Genomic DNA, 18,183 nt, shown 5'->3' with positions numbered 1-18,183 from the left:
CTACAGGCAGATGTGAGGGAGCGGTTAGTAGTGCTAAGAAGAGCTGAAAATATTAGGAAAAATAGGAAGAAGAAATCACGAGCCCGACTAGCATTCTATAAAGACCCATTTAAGTTTGTTAAGTCTTTATTCGTAATGCAGAAGAGTGGTAGTCTTTTGGAACCTAAGCAGAAGCTTGAGGAGTATTTAGAGGGAGTGCACAAAGATAGGGAGAGGTTCAGGGAGATGGTACTTCCTGCTGATATCCCACCTATTGGTGAATTAAGTAGCCAATGCGACGATAGTCCACCAAGGTGGAAAGAGGTGCAAGAAGTAATAAAACGTGCAAGGGCCTCTTCAGCCCCGGGACCTAATGGAGTGCCCTACCGGTTGTATAAGAGTGCACCAGATGTTTTAAGATTTTTATGGCAATTAATGAAGATAGTTTGGAAAAAGCAGAGTATTCCCAAGGCTTGGCGGAGGGCTGGGGGAATATTTATTCCCAAAGAAAAGGACGCAGTGGAGATTAATCAATTTAGGCCAATTAGTCTACTGAATGTTGAAGGGAAGGTTTTCTTTAGTGTGGTGGCACGGAGACTGACAAATTACCTTGAAAGGAATAAACTAATTGATACCACGGTGCAAAAAGCTGGAATTCCTGGCTTCTCCGGGTGCTTAGAGCATACCAGCATGATTTGGCACCAAATTCAATTAGCAAAGCGTGAGAAGAGAGACCTGCACGTTGTGTTCTTGGATTTGGCTAATGCTTTTGGGTCTGTGCCGCATAGTCTGTTGTGGGAGGCCTTTGATTATTTCAGAATCCCAGGTAGCATTAAAAGCCTAGTAAAAGCATACTTTCTGGATATTCAATTATGTTTTACTACAGCTGATTACACCACAGGTTGGCAACAACTTGAGATAGGAATCATGGCCGGATGTACCATCTCCCCACTTGCTTTTACAATGGCAATGGAGGTCATTATTAGGGCCTCAAAATGGGTAGTGGGCGGGGAGAAGTTGCAGGGAGGGCCACGCCTCCCCCCGATTCGGGCTTTCATGGACGACATGACAACCTTGACGACAACCGTTCCATGCACCAACAGGTTGCTGGGTAAGTTAAATAGTAATCTGCAATGGGCCAGAATGAAGGTGAAACCAAGTAAGTCTAGGAGTCTCTCAATTATTAAAGGGAAGGTAACAGATAAGAAGTTTGTTATAAAATAGGAGGTGATTCCCACAGTTCTGGAGAAACCAGTGAAGAGCCTGGGAAGGTGGTATGATGCAAGCCTTAGTGATAAATCACAGGTTGAAGACTTGAGACAGGTCACTAGGCAAGGTATTGCAAAAATTGACAAGTCGGGGCTGCCAGGTAAGCTCAAGCTGTGGTGTTTGCAGTTTGGTTTGTTGCCTCGGCTAATGTGGCCATTGACAGTTTATGAAGTTCCTCTGTCAAAGGTAGAGAGGTTGGAAAAAATGATCAACTCCTTTGTCAGAAAATGGCTCGGAGTCCCACGCTGCTTAAGCAGTGTAGCCTTGTATGGGAAGGGTATTGTAGAGTTGCCAATATCTAGTCTGACAGAGGAATTTAAGTGTGCTAAGGCTAGATTGGAATTGACTCTTACTCAGTCCAAGGACCCAGTGGTGAGGAAAGTTGCACCCTCAGTTAATGCAGGGAGGAAGTGGAACCCAGAGCAGGCAGTTAAGCAAGCTCAATCAGCATTGAAGCATAGAGATATAATGGGCCATGTGCAGCACGGGCGGGGGGGTCTAGGGGTGGGTGCAAGTAAACCCTTGTGGAGTAAGGCTTCTGCAGGAGAAAAGAGGAAAATGGTAGTGGAGGAAATGCATAGACAGGAGGAGGCTGTAAGATGTACTAAGGCAGTGTCGCAGGCAAAACAAGGGCAGTGGGTGAACTGGGAAGGGGTGGAAAAAAGACAGATTAAATGGAAAGATCTATGGGGCATGGAAGCTAGTAAGATCAGATTTATGTTAGGTGCTACATATGATGTGCTCCCATCTCCCAAGAATTTAAGTCAATGGTTTGGTGAGGATGATAAATGCATACTTTGCTCGTGTGTGGGCAGTCTCCACCATATCCTATCAGGATGCAAGGTAAGTCTCACCCAGGGGCGGTATACGTGGCGTCATAACCAGGTATTGAAATGTGTGGCAGCGGCAATAGAGGATAAAAGAAGAGAAGTCAATTCATTAGCAGCTAGTAAAGGGGTAAGGCAAATTAACTTTGTACGTCAGGGGGATAAACCTTGTTCCGCGAAGGCCAGGTGTAAAACCGGCCAGTTGAAAAATGGGGCGGGCTGGGAAATGAAGGTTGATCTTGGCCAGCAGATGGCGGTACCTCCACATATAGTGAGTACTAAGCTACGTCCTGACGTAATTCTATGGTCGGATTCAGAGAAGATAGTTTACTTCATTGAACTCACTGTTCCTTGGGAAGACAGAGTGGAAGTGGCCAATGAGCTGAAGAGAGCTAAATATACTGAAATAGCAGAGGAGGCAGCTAAGCGAGGTTGGAGTGCACGATTAAGGCCTATTGAAATCGGTGCACGTGGGTTTGTGGCCAGATCTGCTATTGGCTTGCTGTCTGAATTGGGCATTTGTGGTCGAAGTCTAAGGCAGGTGGTTAGTAACATGTCCTTAGCAGCAGAACGGGCAAGCGAATGGTTGTGGGTAAGGAGAAGTTACCCTTCCTGGGGCGCAAGCTAAGGTAAGCTAACTGGCTCATTTGTTTTGGTCGTGGGTAAGGAGAAGTTACCCTTCCTGGGGCGCAAGCTAAGGTAAGCTAACTGGCTCATTTGTTTTGGTGGTGGGTAAGGAGAAGTTACCCTTCCTGGGGCGCAAGCTAAGGTAAGCTAACTGGCTCATTTGTTTTGTGTTTGTGATGGACTGTGCCTAGGTTAATGGTACTTGGCTAAGGTTCTTTATGGTTTATGGTTCAGTCCACATCAACGGGACGGACCGACCTAGCCAACTTAAACCATGCCTAGGTTGGTTAAGGGTATTTGGATGCTTGTTGTGGTAATATGGGGCAGCATGGGGCGTAAGCTAACTGCTAACTGCTGGCTAATTTGTTTTGTGTTTGGGATGGGGCCTAAGATAATGGGCTAAGCTAACTGGCTAATTTGTTTTGTGTTTGTGATGGGCTGTGCCTAGGGTGATGGTACTTGGCTAAGGTTCTTTATGGTTTATGGTTCAGTCCACATCAACGGGACGGACCGACCTAGCCAACTTAGACCATGCCTGGGCTGGTTAAGAGTATTTTGAGTATTGGATATTTCAATGTGGTAATATGGTGGTAGCATGGAGGGGAGTGTCTCCAGGACGCTGGTTTCACTGTTAAGCCTTCATGAGGTGTCGTGGGCCTAACTTAACGAAACATCGGTGAATGAGGGTGCCCACTTGATAACCCCAATGACATGCCGCATACTATATAGGCTACTGCTGTTGGATAGGCCATTTGCATTGTGCTTGTGACCATTTGTTGGCGGATTTGTGGGTAGTGTGCTTTTTAAAGTTAAACTTGAGCAGGGGCTTCTGAATGTGTTTTTACCTTGGATTTTGGCACAAGGGATTTTAACATCTAATCCTGTGTATTAATGTAATCACTTTTAGAAATGTAATGTCCCAGACCCAAAAAAACAAACAAAACTGCGTCTGCACTCTGCATTATTAAACTTCATACATGTGATAGCCCACGGACTAGCCTGGAAGCAAATATGACACCTTACTTACTCTTTATCACACACATACATACACATGGAATGAGAAGGCATTCAGCTTGATGACAGCCGACAGTATGTTTTAACACCCACATAAAAGCCTGACGACCTATGGTGTGTGTGTGTGTGTGTGTGTTTTTGGTGTGTGTTAATGTCCACATAAAAGCCTGACGACCTATGGTGTGTCTGACGACCTATGGTGTGTGTGTGTGTGTTTGTGGTGTGTGTTAATGTCCACATAAAAGCCTGACGGCCTATGGTGTGTGTGTGTGTGTTTGTGGTGTGTGTTAATGTCCACATAAAAGCCTGACGACCTATGCTGTGTGTGTGTGTTTTTGGTGTGTGTTAATGTCCACATAAAAGCCTGACGACCTATGGTGTGTGTGTGTGTGTGTGTTTGTGGTGTGTGTTAATGTCCACATAAAAGCCTGACGACCTATGGTGTGTGTGTGTGTGTGTGTTTGTGGTGTGTGTTAATGTCCACATAAAAGCCTGACGGCCTATGGTGTGTGTGTGTGTGTGTGTTTGTGGTGTGTGTTAATGTCCACATAAAAGCCTGACGACCTATGGTGTGTGTGTGTGTGTGTGTTTGTGGTGTTTGTTAATGTCCACATAAAAGCCTGACGGCCTATGGTGTGTGTGTGTGTGTGTTTGTGGTGTGTGTTAATGTCCACATAAAAGCCTGACGACCTATGGTGTGTGTTGTGACAGAATCACGTTTCTGTCATGTTTACATAAAATATTTAATCTACCCAAATATATTTATTTACTTACTTTCACTACATCACACTTTTATTACATATTACTTCCTCACTATTGTCACTTGAAGTAGTTCGCTGGCTTAGTGACCTTCTAATTGACTAGCCAATCAGGTGTGGTGGAGGTCATGAGCTGGAGTCTCGCTTTAAACAAAATAGGAAGTGAGCTGTCAAACCGGCGGGGAGTTGAATGTTCAGTCAATGCGTTGTGTCGGAGGTTGCGGTAGCTCGGTGGAAGTTCGGAAACGCTTTAACTAAAACCTATGGACCTATTGGACTACTGGAAGTAAACTAAAATCTATGGACCTATTGGACTACTGGAAGTGAACGTGGATGTTCGGAATGGACGTGTGGATTATAAAGGTACTGTGCTATTGGATTAGTGCGAAGTGTTAGGCTACACTTTTTGCCTGGCTAATCGAGCCTATACCTCCCTAAACCTCCTCCAAAAACTTCGGTTTCAACTAGGCCTACGTCGTTTTTCATCTCTTCCTTGCTGCTCTCCTCCCGGGACACACACGCTCATATAGGCTACACACACACGCTCATATAGGCTACACACACACACTCATATAGGCTACACACACACAGGAACACGTGCTGCCAGCCCCTCCTAGGCCGCTCGTTTTCATTTGTTTGTTTTTTGGTTATTGTTTTTGTTTGTGTGCGTCGCCATAGACGTAGCGTTTTGTTGATCTAATGAACTGTTGTCAACGTCGCCGACGTCCTGAACTGAATGACATTTTGTTTAATACACTGCATCACCTGCTTGAAAACCATATGCTGTGTTGTGTTTCTTTTATTGTCAACTTTAAAACGGGAAGGGTGACGGGGTCTTAATACTGACACGGCAGTTTTAATGCTGCCTGGCGCCCAACATAATCATTTCCTTTTCTTGTGTCAGAGGCCACCGTTACAGTGTGTGTGTGTTTGTGGTGTGTGTTAATGTCCACATAAAAGCCTGACGGCCTATGGTGTGTGTGTGTGTGTTTGTGGTGTGTGTTAATGTCCACATAAAAGCCTGACGGCCTATGGTGTGTTCTAATGTCCACATAAGTAGGCGATATGTTGATGCTGTTGAACATGAAAATGGTCCTGGTGTGATTGTCTTCCCACACCCCGTTAGGGATCCTTTTTGGTATGATTGGCTGCTCCGTTAGGAATCCTTCCCTATGGGGTGATTAATATCCACACTCCGTTAGGAATCCTTTATGGGGTGATTTATATCCACATTCCGTTAGGAATCCTTTTGCGGAGGTTATAGTTTGACGATGTCGTACTCCCGTGCGGGCCGATTGCTATATACCACGGACATGTTTTGGGGGGCCACCCAAAATGAGGTGGCGGGCCGTAGTTTGGGGACCACTGCTTTATGGGGTGATTAATATCCACATTCCGTTAGGAATCCTTTATGGGGTGATTTATATCCACACTCCGTTAGGAATCCTTTATGGTATGATTGGCTGCTCCGTTAGGAATCCTTAATGGGGTGATTAATATCCACACTCCGTTAGGAATCCTTTATGGGGTGATTAATATCCACACTCCGTTAGGAATCCTTTATGGGGTGATTAATATCCACACTCCGTTAGGAATCCTTTATGGTATGATTGGCTGCTCCGTTAGGGATCCTTTATGGGGTGATTGGCTTGAGAAGCTTAAGACGCATCTCAAGGACCATTGATGAATAGTAGGATGCACCAGAGCTCAATTATAAGCTTCATAACAAAGGGTGTGAATACTTATGTAAATGGATATTTCAGTCTTTTATTTTTTATAAATTTACAAAACACTACAAACACCTGTTTTTTGTGGAGTGTGGAAGTATTGTGTGTACATTGATTGTTAGATCATTTTTGGGGCAAAGTCAGGGAATATCAGGAAACTTTGTTGAAAAGTAAAAAATTGACGAACTACATTAACACAAAACCTGTATATTACCGTACAGCACTGTTGTGTATCAAATCTTTCGTTTTACTATTACTTAGTGCTGTCAGTTAAATGCATTATTAACGGCGTTAACGTGAACCTATTTTAACGGCGTAAATTTTTTATCGCAAAATTAACGTTCTTTTTGGTGTTTAATTACAAACTACAAACTTTGTAGTTTTTTCACTTGCTGTTGCAACAACTAGTAACGTTAGAACAACTACAACACCACACCGGATCTAGCTAGACCGGAAACTAAACATTACGCACTGACGAATGGAATGGAACGTTGTATGTGCTGCATACACGCCCCCTTTTAGGGGGAAGATGACTGATATAATGGAAACCTATGCTGCATCAAAGTGGGGAGCGAAAAGGGCTTATAGTATACTTACTAAATCTTGAAACCAACGTAAATAATAGGCACAAAATAAGGTTGGTGTAAGAGTTATCTGTGTGTTTATGGGATTAATGTGACCATGTTCCTATGTTTTGCTCTTTCCAGTTTACTAACAGGAGTGTCACGAATGTATCGATAGGCACAGTCAAACTGCCCGTGGCTGACTATAACTAAGTTCGGGCAAGCTTAACTTTACATGTCATAACATCAACTAAACATAAGTCACACGTTCATTCTATCACTTGTAATATGAACGTAGCCTATTTCCTACAACTAGGTGAGATAATTTGCTATGTTATACTGAAGTTCCACAGCTGCTGCTAAATTTGTACAATACATGGGGTATTGCAAACGAATTAGGTTGGTAATGTACATAGTTTCGACATGAGTAAGTTACATAAACATAATTCTTCATAACTGCTGTGTTAGTTAAATGATTGAATGTCCTGTGAATTAATAACTAGATGTAACGTCAACGTGTGATTACTAGCTGTCTTTCCCATTGGAATCAATTATATAATGTTAACTTGTTTTCCGCTAAAATGGGGCGTGATGATGCGCCGTTAGTAGGCTACGTAAAGGCATGCTGCACACACTTGGTTGGGCTAACGAGCCGGCCAAAGAGTAGTAGCCTAGGCTGACGCATTAGTCGTGTGCCGCCAAAGATTTTCACCGTCACTTGTTCTGTTATCAACATTCCTCTTTGGCTGCTGCTATTTGCGATGCACTCTGCTTTCGACATTCATTTACATTAGATTCCATTCTTTTCAATACAACTCCGCACACCAGCATCGCACTTTGCAGCCGTGTAATCACGATTCAGTTATATTTGGTCGACGCTGCTCCATAAAATCCATTGTTCATCCAGTGTTTGCCTGTTAAAAATGTCGGCGTTGATGTGTGCACCATAGACTGTAGGCCATGCACCATAGACTGTAGGCCTATAAAATGGCTCATGTTGAAAAGTTCCTTATTTTCAACTGAACTCAAAGATAATGAATATAGTATGAATATAATATTTTCTGTTTGTTATGCCCTTTATAATGTGAGTGGGCCTACATTTTGTGCATGCACTTCTGCGGTACCATTTATTTCAGTTTATCAGCTATATTTCTGAAGAATATATTGTGTTGCCTCAGGTCTGCTGCACATCTTTTGAAATTTGATTTGAAATAATCAAATAGACCTACGTCTTAAAGTTCAGTTAATAAAGTAACTTGCTTTGCTTTAATTTGAATCCCAATCAAGATACACAATAATTGCTTTATTGTTAATATGGACTGGAAAGTTCAGAAATGCAAAATAATAGAATTGTAATCATATGATAAAATATGTGATTAATCGTGATTAACTATAGGAATTCAGTGATTAATCGTGATTAAAAATTTTAGCACTGGCTGGGGGGCAAACGCTGCACATGGGCAAGTCCTGGCATTCTGGGTGCACATGGGCAAGTCCTGGGTGCACATGGGCAAGTTCTGGCACTCTGGGTGCACATGGGCAAGTCCTGGGTGTACAAGTCCTGGCATTCTGTCCTTATTATAAGTCAGTGTGGCATCAAAATGAGTCAGTAGTGAGTTCAAAATGAGTCGGTAGTGAGTTCAAAATGAGTCGGTAGTGAGTTCAAAATGAGTCGGTAGTGAGTTTAAAATGAGTAAATGAGTCGGTAGTGAGTTTAAAATGAGTCGGTAGTGAGTTTAAAATGAGTCGGTAGTGAGTTTAAAATGAGTCGGTAGTGAGTTTAAAATGAGTCAGTAGTGAGTTTGAAGGTGTTATTTTGAGGTAATAATGTTGTGTTGCTTTAGACACTTTGACTCAGTGTCAGACTCTAGTTAGTACTTCTAGGTGGTCGGAGAGACAGTAAACCCGTGGCCCAGACACTAGCTTAAATCCAGCAGGTGTGTGTGCGCGTGTGTGTGTGTGTCAGTTTCATCAGTGGAGGCACTGATGAAGGACTAGAATCTACTGAGTTACTTGATGTAGCATATCAAATTACCAGCTATTAACTGTGTGTCAGATTCATCAGTGGGTGTCTTGTGTAAAGTGCACACACTCTAAAGCACACACACCCATTATGTAAACCAACTCCGAATGAGGTCACTGCTTCTGTCGAACTGTTGTCCAGGAGACAGGTCCCCCCCCCCCCCCTTTCAGGATGTGGTTTGCTGGTACTCAGTTTCATCTCACAGGCTCCAGGGTAGGGCTGGGACGATAACCGCATTACCGCGATACCGCTATCACGCGACGCCTACCGCGGGTCTGAGCTCGTCACCATCATCACTGCAAAAAAAAAAAAATCTGTGAAACATTTGGGGGATTCGACTTCATGTACCCGCCTGCAGACGTCTTAAGCTGACTGTATAACATGATTATTTCTGAGATTCTGATACGGTTTCAACCATGACATGCACAATTCCGGGTTGAAAACATAGCAGAATCTCAGAAATAATCACGTTATGCAGTCAGCTTTAAATGTCTGGCCTGCACATGTGTGCACATAGTATGTAATGTCGTGATGTGTAATGTGATGAACCATCTTATGACATTTCTGAGAGAACCACAGTTACGTTAAGTAGGCTAACCTTCCATTTTCAAAACAAAACTTCAAAACTTATAATCAAAAGATGAAGCAAACCTGACCTTACGCGATTGTGTTGGGGATCGCGATGTTCCAACATTCCATTTGTTTACTATGCGAGAGTAGGGGAGAACTGGCACAGTCGTAACACTTTTCTATTCTCTCCGTTCACAGTCGTAACACTTTTCTATTCTCTCCGTTCAAACTCCATTTACATAAAGCTGTTAAACGTGAAAGCTTTGAAATTTGGCCAGAAAGGAGTCATACATGTTTACTCCATGAAAGAATTAAAAAATATGTTCTAGTTTGTTAAGAATTTAACTTAACAGCGACATGTTAGCCTAGGACCTACCTTTGTTACAACCTGACGCAGCCATTAAAACGTGCAGTAGTCTACCGTTGTAACATTAGCATAAGCATAATGAATGTAACAGTTCTAAAATCATGATAGCCTTCTTATTTCTTTCATGTCTGAAGCATTTGGTCCAGTGATCTTTGAAGTTGCTGCGGCTGTCTAATTCTACAAAATACTGCGGAACTGCGGTAATTTCTTGCTTTCCGACCGCGGTAAGAAAACATCTGTCCCAGCTCTACTCCAGGGTTCTCAAGCTTTGAGTGAGATTGGGGGGGGGGGGGGTGCACTCACTCACTAAAATGTTTGGCTTGTGTGCTAAATCATACGCTAATTTTAATTGTTGTACAATGAGTGTAGAATGCACTATTTACTAGGGGTGTCACAATTCTCCAATTCCTAATTTTTGATTTTGAAGTCACGATTCGATTAGATTTTCAATCTTTTTTTTAATATTACTATTAATGCATTCCTCATTTTGATTACATTTTTTAGGCCTTTTCCTATTCTGTTTCAGGGCTTTTATTTTGAAATCACTTTTTTTTTTCAACCGTTCCAACTGCGAGGTTGTAAACAGAACAAACAGATGTGAACATAGTGAAATGAAACAACACAGAATGATAATTTGATTGTTTCAGCACACTCCGAAGAGACCCAAAGTTAGTGTTTCATGGAATATGCATGGTTATCAATGTGCATTTTGTGCCTTAAAGTAAGTTTTGACTGTAACTAGATCATCTTTTTACTTGTTAAGTTGAGTAAGTTAGTCTTAATTGGCGTAAATGAACGACAAAATATTTCCACACCGGTGATTTCAGAGTAGCAAGAGGGGCTTCGATTTCGGTCGGTTGATGTGTTTAGGAGTTGGGAGTTAGGAGTGTTGACACCGCAGTTCAACACTTGTGGCTACATCGTTGATTCTACCTTGTTCGAAATTGATATGTAATTTCGATCGATTTCAACTTAAAATCGTAATCATGACACCCCAACTATTTACTAAAAGAAGTGCCTGATAGTAAAACTTGCGCACTAGCAAAAGGTGCGCACACATGGACAACCTATAAGCTAGTGGGCTCCTGGGCACAGATGTGAAAAGGGCCCCCTGCCCACCTCAAAGGGCCCCCTGCCCACCTCATACATTATCCCGCTTATTACACGGCTACTTGCCAAAACTAAATAATAAACTCCCCCCGATATGACTTTAGCCTATTTGTTACCGTTCATCGTGTGCTGAGAAACAAATAGTTTGCAACAACACACGCTGAACTTGAATCAAACATTCTTTAGAACACAGCTGATCAACCGTCTGCTTTCATTTTTGAATGAAGTTCCAGTCCTTGCGTAGTGATATGAAATACCTGAATTAGAAGCACAAACTCCGTTGCCATTGACAGCGGTCATTTCCTCTGAAATAATGACCGCTAGAACTTTGGGAAATCCCATTCAAGTCAATGGAGCGTTCTACTTGCATTGTGAAGAGCCGTGTAATAAAATGTGATAATACTGGCATAGCCTGTGTCTCTTCAGCCTTTATATCAAGGAGAAACCAGGAAGCATTTTAGTAGAAATAACTATTAATATTTAGGTGGGATAGATTGGAATCTTGAAATATAAGAATTGTGATGGTGGGATATTCTATGGCTTACCAATTTACATGATGTATATGTACTGAGTGAGACAAATATTTTATTTATTAGGCTACGAATTGCTTTATTCATTTAAATATTATTGTCACTGAACCATTGGATAAAGAATAATACTAAGAATAATAGATATAAGAATAGAATAATACTAAGAATAATATAATAAGAATAGTTTTCAGACCCTTTCAAGTTTTCCACCTTTTGTTTTGTTTTAGACTCATCTTAAAATGGATTCAATTATTTTTTTCCCCTCATCAAACCAGATGATGGTGGTAATTCACTCCGTTTGCAAACTGCCAAAAAAACTCACTGAAGAAGAAGAACAGGCCAGCAAACCCTTCTTCTTTTTCGGTGAGCTTTTTTTTTGCCAGTTTGCAAACGGAGTGCATTAGCACCATCTGCTGGACTGATGTGTAATGGCAAGTGTACCCTGTAGCCTCGCTCTGGCCGCCAGGTGAAGGGGAATATTAAGAGATGTGTGCCTCTCCTAATAATGTCCAGTGAATTAATTAAGAGATGTGTGCCTCTCCTAATAATGTCCAGTGAATTAATTAAGAGATGTGTGCCTCTCCTAATAATGTCCAGTGAATTAATTAAGAGATGTGTGCCTCTCCTAATAATGTCAGAGATGTGTGCCTCTCCTAATAATGTCCAGTGAATTAATTAAGAGAGGTGTGCCTCTCCTAATAATGTCCAGGGAATTAATTAAGAGAGGTGTGCCTCTCCTAATAATGTCCAGGGAATTAAGAGATGTGTGCCTTTCCTAATAATGTCCAGTGAATTAATTAAGAGAGGTGTGCCTCTCCTAATAATGTCCAGTGAATTAATTAAGAGATGTGTGCCTCTCCTAATAATGTCAGAGATGTGTGCCTCTCCTAATAATGTCCAGGGAATTAATTAAGAGATGTGTGCCTTTCCTAATAATGTCCAGTGAATTCAGACACAGGTGGACTCCAATCAAGTTGTAGAAGCATCTCAAGGACCATTGATAGAAGTAGGATGCACCAGAGCTCAATTATAAGCGTCATAACAAAGGGTCTGAATATTTATGTGAATGGAATATTTCAGTCTTTTATTTTTTTTATAAATTTACAAAACACTCCAAACACCTGTTTTTTTGCAGATTTTTGGAGTATTGTGTGTAGATTGATGAAAGAACAAAAATAATTGAATCCATTGAGTCTGAAACATAACGAAATGTGGAAAACTTGAAAGCGCCTGAAAACTTTCCGGATGCACTGTATCTTTAGGATAAAAATGTATGTGCACTATACTCGAATTGATAACACACATTGATGATAAGCTAATTGATAACACGCATTGATAATACGCATTGATGTTAAGCTAATTGATAACACGCATTGATGATGAACTAATTGATAACACGCATTGATGATGAGCTAATTGACACCACACACACACATACACGTACACACACACACTGCAGCCGTGAGGACAGGGAAAGTGCAAACAGCCACGAGAAGGAGTGATTGGTTGTATAAAATGAACGTTGCTGATGTCTGGGTTACACAAAGGTACAACAACTTTTTCATTTCATTTCAAAGCTTTATTTTCCTTCTCGGGTGTACAATTGAGGGCAGCCCTCATTTTCAATGTAGCCGAGATACAGCATAAAACAATAATATAATAACAGCAACCACTGAGATCACAGCCATAAAAATAGATAAAATAAATAAGAATAGATACAAATACAATACAGACAATCAGGTAAAACAGTTACAGACTGGGACAGGGAGGTTTGTTACTAATGATTTGAATTGACCATAAGAAACTAAACTAGATGTACCGCGTAGCGGTACAAAATATGACCGCCGCTCAGTCCTGCACATCCATTCCGCGAAAATAAATCATATTAATGAATTTGTCTCCATCTTCTACTCCATCCCCCACTCTTGAAACTTTTGTGTGTATGCTTGTTTGGAATGTGTGTTTGCACACATTCCGCACACAAAGTAGCCTACTGGCGCTGCAAAGGTGAATAGATTTGTTTCTGGGCCAAACAATCTGTAACATTGTTATAAAACCTTTAAAATATCTAAACAATCACAAGTAGGACAGTTCATCACAGTCTATCCATTGCAACTGGACTGATGAAAGGTACACCTGTAGGCTACATTGTATTTGGGAAAAGCAGAAGGTAGCAGCATAATGTATTTATTTATTTATTATTAAACAAAACAATCCCTGTCAGTTCCATGCAGTTTTCAACAGCTATCAAGAAGAGAGGTCATGTCATGGATTTTTGTGAATGTTTCTTCTTCTACATATGCATAAGTTTAGTCATCTAGTTCAAATGATATTCAGCTTTATTGTCAATGCACAAATTAAATACCAGTAGTCTAAAACAAAATGCCGTTTTACCCAGTGGTGCCAATAACTGACATGTCCAAAAGGGCCTTCATGAAATGCGTTGCGAGACTGTTCATACACATTTTAACGGGCAAAGTTGAAGAGCTACTGTCCGTTATTGTTTGTGCAAATAATATGCTGATTCATGTTCCCTTGCATTTTGCAACCATGAGGTCCATGGTTAAGCTCAATCTTTTGACGCAATCTTTTGATTTTCACCCAGCCTAGTCCATGGTAGGCGCCCGATTAGAAATATTGTTTAATTTTGCGATTGAGATATCCACGCACTGGCGCCCCCCCTGTGACGTGTTCGCTCCCCGGTTTTAGAGCTATTCTAAATGCAAAAATGCATAGAGGGAGTTATGACAAAACCGTGACTGTTAACAAACTATAAGCTATATAAGGTAAGCCCTATGCTAGGCCTATTACACAACACAAATTGTCACTAGGCTATGCTGGCGACCCAAATAAAATCTCCTTTGGAACCAATGGCTTACACCTTACAGTATCAAGCTGCCACCTCTTGGCGAAAAGGTAATAGTTTTGCATATCAGTAGTAATTAATTTCACGTAGCTGTGAATCACGGAAAGGGCGAATGAAGTGGACACTTCTAAATGGAACCCAACCCACTGTACAGTAGCTCAAGGTCTGTGGCTAAAGCAGCCATAATGAAAGCGTTATCATTGTTTGGATACTTCACACACACGTGTTTTTTAATCGCATAGACTACAACTACCAAGCTGGAATCAAAACACATCGACTCCCCTCTCACACCCTAAACACGCACTTCGAACAAACAAAAAGCGCCTCAGTCTCACGGAATAGCCATAGGCAAAACTGTATCTGACCGGTGTAACGTTGGTACTAAATCATCCATCGCAAAGAATGATTTTTGTAGCACGTTCAACAAATATGTGTAGGTACAGCCCTGCCCTGAATACATCTCAACGTGCGCTCTAAAACATCTGGTTTAAATGGAGATGTAGATCATCACGGGTGCGTTAATAAATCTACATTGCGGCGAGTTGACACAAATTATTCACTTTGACGAATTTATGTAGTTTCAGTTACTTTACTTTGAGCCATGCTCCTCCTTACTTGAATCACCTTTGAAAATAGAGGTTTGAAGTAGCCTATTTTGGGAATGAACGTTGACTCAGATGCTTTTTGAGACCTTGACAGGTTATCTTTCAGGTAGCCTATATTTTCCATTAAAAAACCATCACGTAGCGAACGTATTGTGGCTAGCTCACTTAGCTCCTGTTAGTAGCCTAGGTTATGGTCATAAGCAAATGAGATGACAGTCGAAAGATACAATTAGTGCTGTTATCGATTTGCTTGGTAGGTTTTCTACAAATACATCAATAATCAAATTGGCCTCCATCACTCAACCATGCTAACGGTAACATTATTTTACCTACGTTCTGCTATTGATAGGATTAACGTAGCCTACCTGCAGTAAAAAACAAGCATGTCCGATAAACATTCTCAGATTTATTTTGGCTTCAAGAGGAAAAGGGAATTACATGCAGAAATCATCCTACCCTTAGACGTTCTCTGCGGTAAACTACTGTAGCCTACAATCTTGTCCTTGTAGGAAGCGTAGTGTCTTTCCAACCCACTTTAGATTAACTTCCAACAAAATTACGTCTCACTGCAACGATGCGCCATCTAGTGGACAAACGACTACTTATCGCCAATACTGGAAATGCAGCCATGATGATAATGATGAATATTTATTTTGGCTTTCTTTTAATCCTACTGAATTTGTAATTATGTATCGCCGTTCTAATACCGATAGTATGTGTGTGTGTGTGCATGTGTATATGTGTGCACCACCATCTACAGGCTAATGAGTGTACAGTCACTAAATGTACACATAACTTAATTTTTTAGACCCCCCCATGGATGAAATTCTACGAAACTTGGCATACCCCCAGAGAATGTCAGGTTAATCATACACATAAAATTTGGTGCAGTTCTGAACGTCTTTACTGAAGAGAGGGGCGATTAAAGCAGAATGATATTGCATTTTCATTTTTTACCGTGAGCCTTGAGACCAACATACCATAAAAATGTCTTCATCCTCGGTGCCACGGTTCAGGTAGTTATTTAGGAAAAACTGCATTTTTTGGGTTTCGGGGGGCCCAGCGCGGAGGGGGAGTGGCCCCCGGGGACCAAACGAAATTTTTCTGTAAAAGTCTAGTGGGGCTACATACCCACCAAATTTCATGTGCCCCGGTGTTTCGGTGCCCCGGGTATCGTTGACCAAAATTTCAGGAAGTAGATGACGGGAAAAAAAAAAAAAAAACACTTTGACAATCCCTATATGACAGCTTCGCTAGCTTCGCTAGCGGCGGCCATAAATACTTGTGGGGGACCTATGCTACAAGAACATCGCACCAAGAACATCGCACAATAATAGTGTTAGTCCAGTTTATTAATAAACTAGATGTACCGCATAGCGGTACAAAATATGACCGCCGCTCAGTCCTGTACAGCCGTTCCGCGAAAATAAATCACACTTCAATTTGTCTCCATATTTTACTCCATCCCCCACTCTTGAAACTTTTGTGTATGCTTGTTTGGCATGCCTGAGTGTGTGTGTGCGGCTGCACAGAAAGTAGCCTACTGGTGCTGAAAAGTTGAATAGATTGTAGAATAGCCAAAGAAGATGTAGCATTGTTATAAAACCTTTAAAATCTCTAAACAATCACAAGTAGGGCAGTTCATCACAGTTCATCCATTGCAACTGATTGATGAAAGGTCATTTACACCTGTAGGCTACATTGTATTTGGGAAAAGCAAAAGGTATCAGCATAATGTTATTTATGTGTTTATTTGTTTGTTTGTTTGTTTGTTTATGAACAAAAACATCTCTGTCAGTTCCATGCCGTTTTCAACAGCTATCAAAAACAAAGGTCATTTTTAGATGGATGGATTTTTTGTGAATGTTTCTTCTTCTACATAAGATTTTAGTCATCTTTAGTTCATGTAATACTTCATTGTCAATGCACAAATTAAGTAACAGTAGTCTGAAACGAAATGCTGTTTTACATGTAACCAGTGGTGCAAATAACTGACATGTCCAAATGGGCCTTGATGAAATGCGTCGCTAGCCTGTTCATACACATTTTAACGGGCCAAAGTTGAAGAACTGTTGTCCGTTATTGTTCGTGCAAATATAGGCTGATTCATGTTCCCTTGCATTGTGTAACTGAGGTCCATGGCTAGTCTGGCTTTCACCATACCAAGCTCAATCTTTTAAGAAATCAAAAAATAAATAGCGGGCAGATCAGGCTGGGTTCACCCAGCCTAGTCCATGGCACCCGATATTGTTTAATTTTCCGATTGAGATATCCAAGCTCTGGCTATTCTAAATGCAAAAATGCATCAGGGAGTTATGACAAAACTGTAACTAACAAACTAGATCCTAATAGAAAGCTGTTAGCTTCCCTAAGCTACAGGTAGGCTTATAAGGTAGGCCTATTTACAACATAAATTGTCAATAGGCTATGCTGGCGACACAAATAAAATCTCCTTTGGAAACCAATGGCTTACGCCTTACAGTATCAAGCGGACTTAAACTGCCATATTTTGGCGAAAAGTTGTAATAAAATTCATGCAGCTCCATGAGTTAAGGAAAGCGCAAATGAAGTAGCCACTTCTAAATGGGACCCACTACACAGTAGCTTAAGGTGTGTTGCTAAAGCAACCATAATGAAATGATGGTGTCATTGTTTGGATACTTCACACACACGTGCTTTTTAATTTCACAGACTACAACTACCAAGCTGGAATCAAAGCACATCGATTCCCCTCTCACACACCCTGCACGCACTTAAAACGAAATAAACAGGCGTCTTAGTCTCACGCATGTATAGGCAAAACTGTATCAGTAACGTTGGTAAATCTTCCATTGCACAGAATGATTTTTGTAGCACGTGCAACAAATGACAGTCGAAAGATACAATTACAGTGCTGCTATCAATTTGCTTGGTATATCCGCATTTCTAGTTTTCTACAAATGCAATCAATCAAATTGGCCTCCATCACTCAACCAACGCTAACGGTAACATTACCTAGGTCCTTATTGATATTATAAGATTAACGTACCTGCAGTAAAAACCAAGCATGTCCGATAAACATCCTCAGATTTATGTCGGCTTCAAGAAGAAATGGGAATTACATTTCATGTGAACATCGTCCTATCCTTATTAGACGTTCTCTGCGGTAAATTACAGTCCTTGTAGGAAGCGTCCATTGTTTTTTTCAACCCACTTTTAACTTCCAACAAAATTACGTCTCACTGCAACGATGCGCCATCTAGTGGACAAACGACTACTTATCGCCAATACTGGAAATGCAGCCATGATGATGGTGATGAATATTTATTATGGCTTTCTTTTAATCCTACTGAATTTGTAATTATGTAT

Source organism: Alosa pseudoharengus, unplaced genomic scaffold, assembly GCF_046254945.1.
Source record: "Alosa pseudoharengus isolate Yale_2024_CS ecotype anadromous, Long Island Sound unplaced genomic scaffold, YU_APseudo_1.1 YU_APseudo_1.1_scf_20, whole genome shotgun sequence".
NCBI lineage: Eukaryota > Metazoa > Chordata > Actinopteri > Clupeiformes > Clupeidae > Alosa > Alosa pseudoharengus.
The sequence above is the reverse complement of the archived record's forward strand: the minus strand, read 5'-3'. Positions refer to the sequence as shown.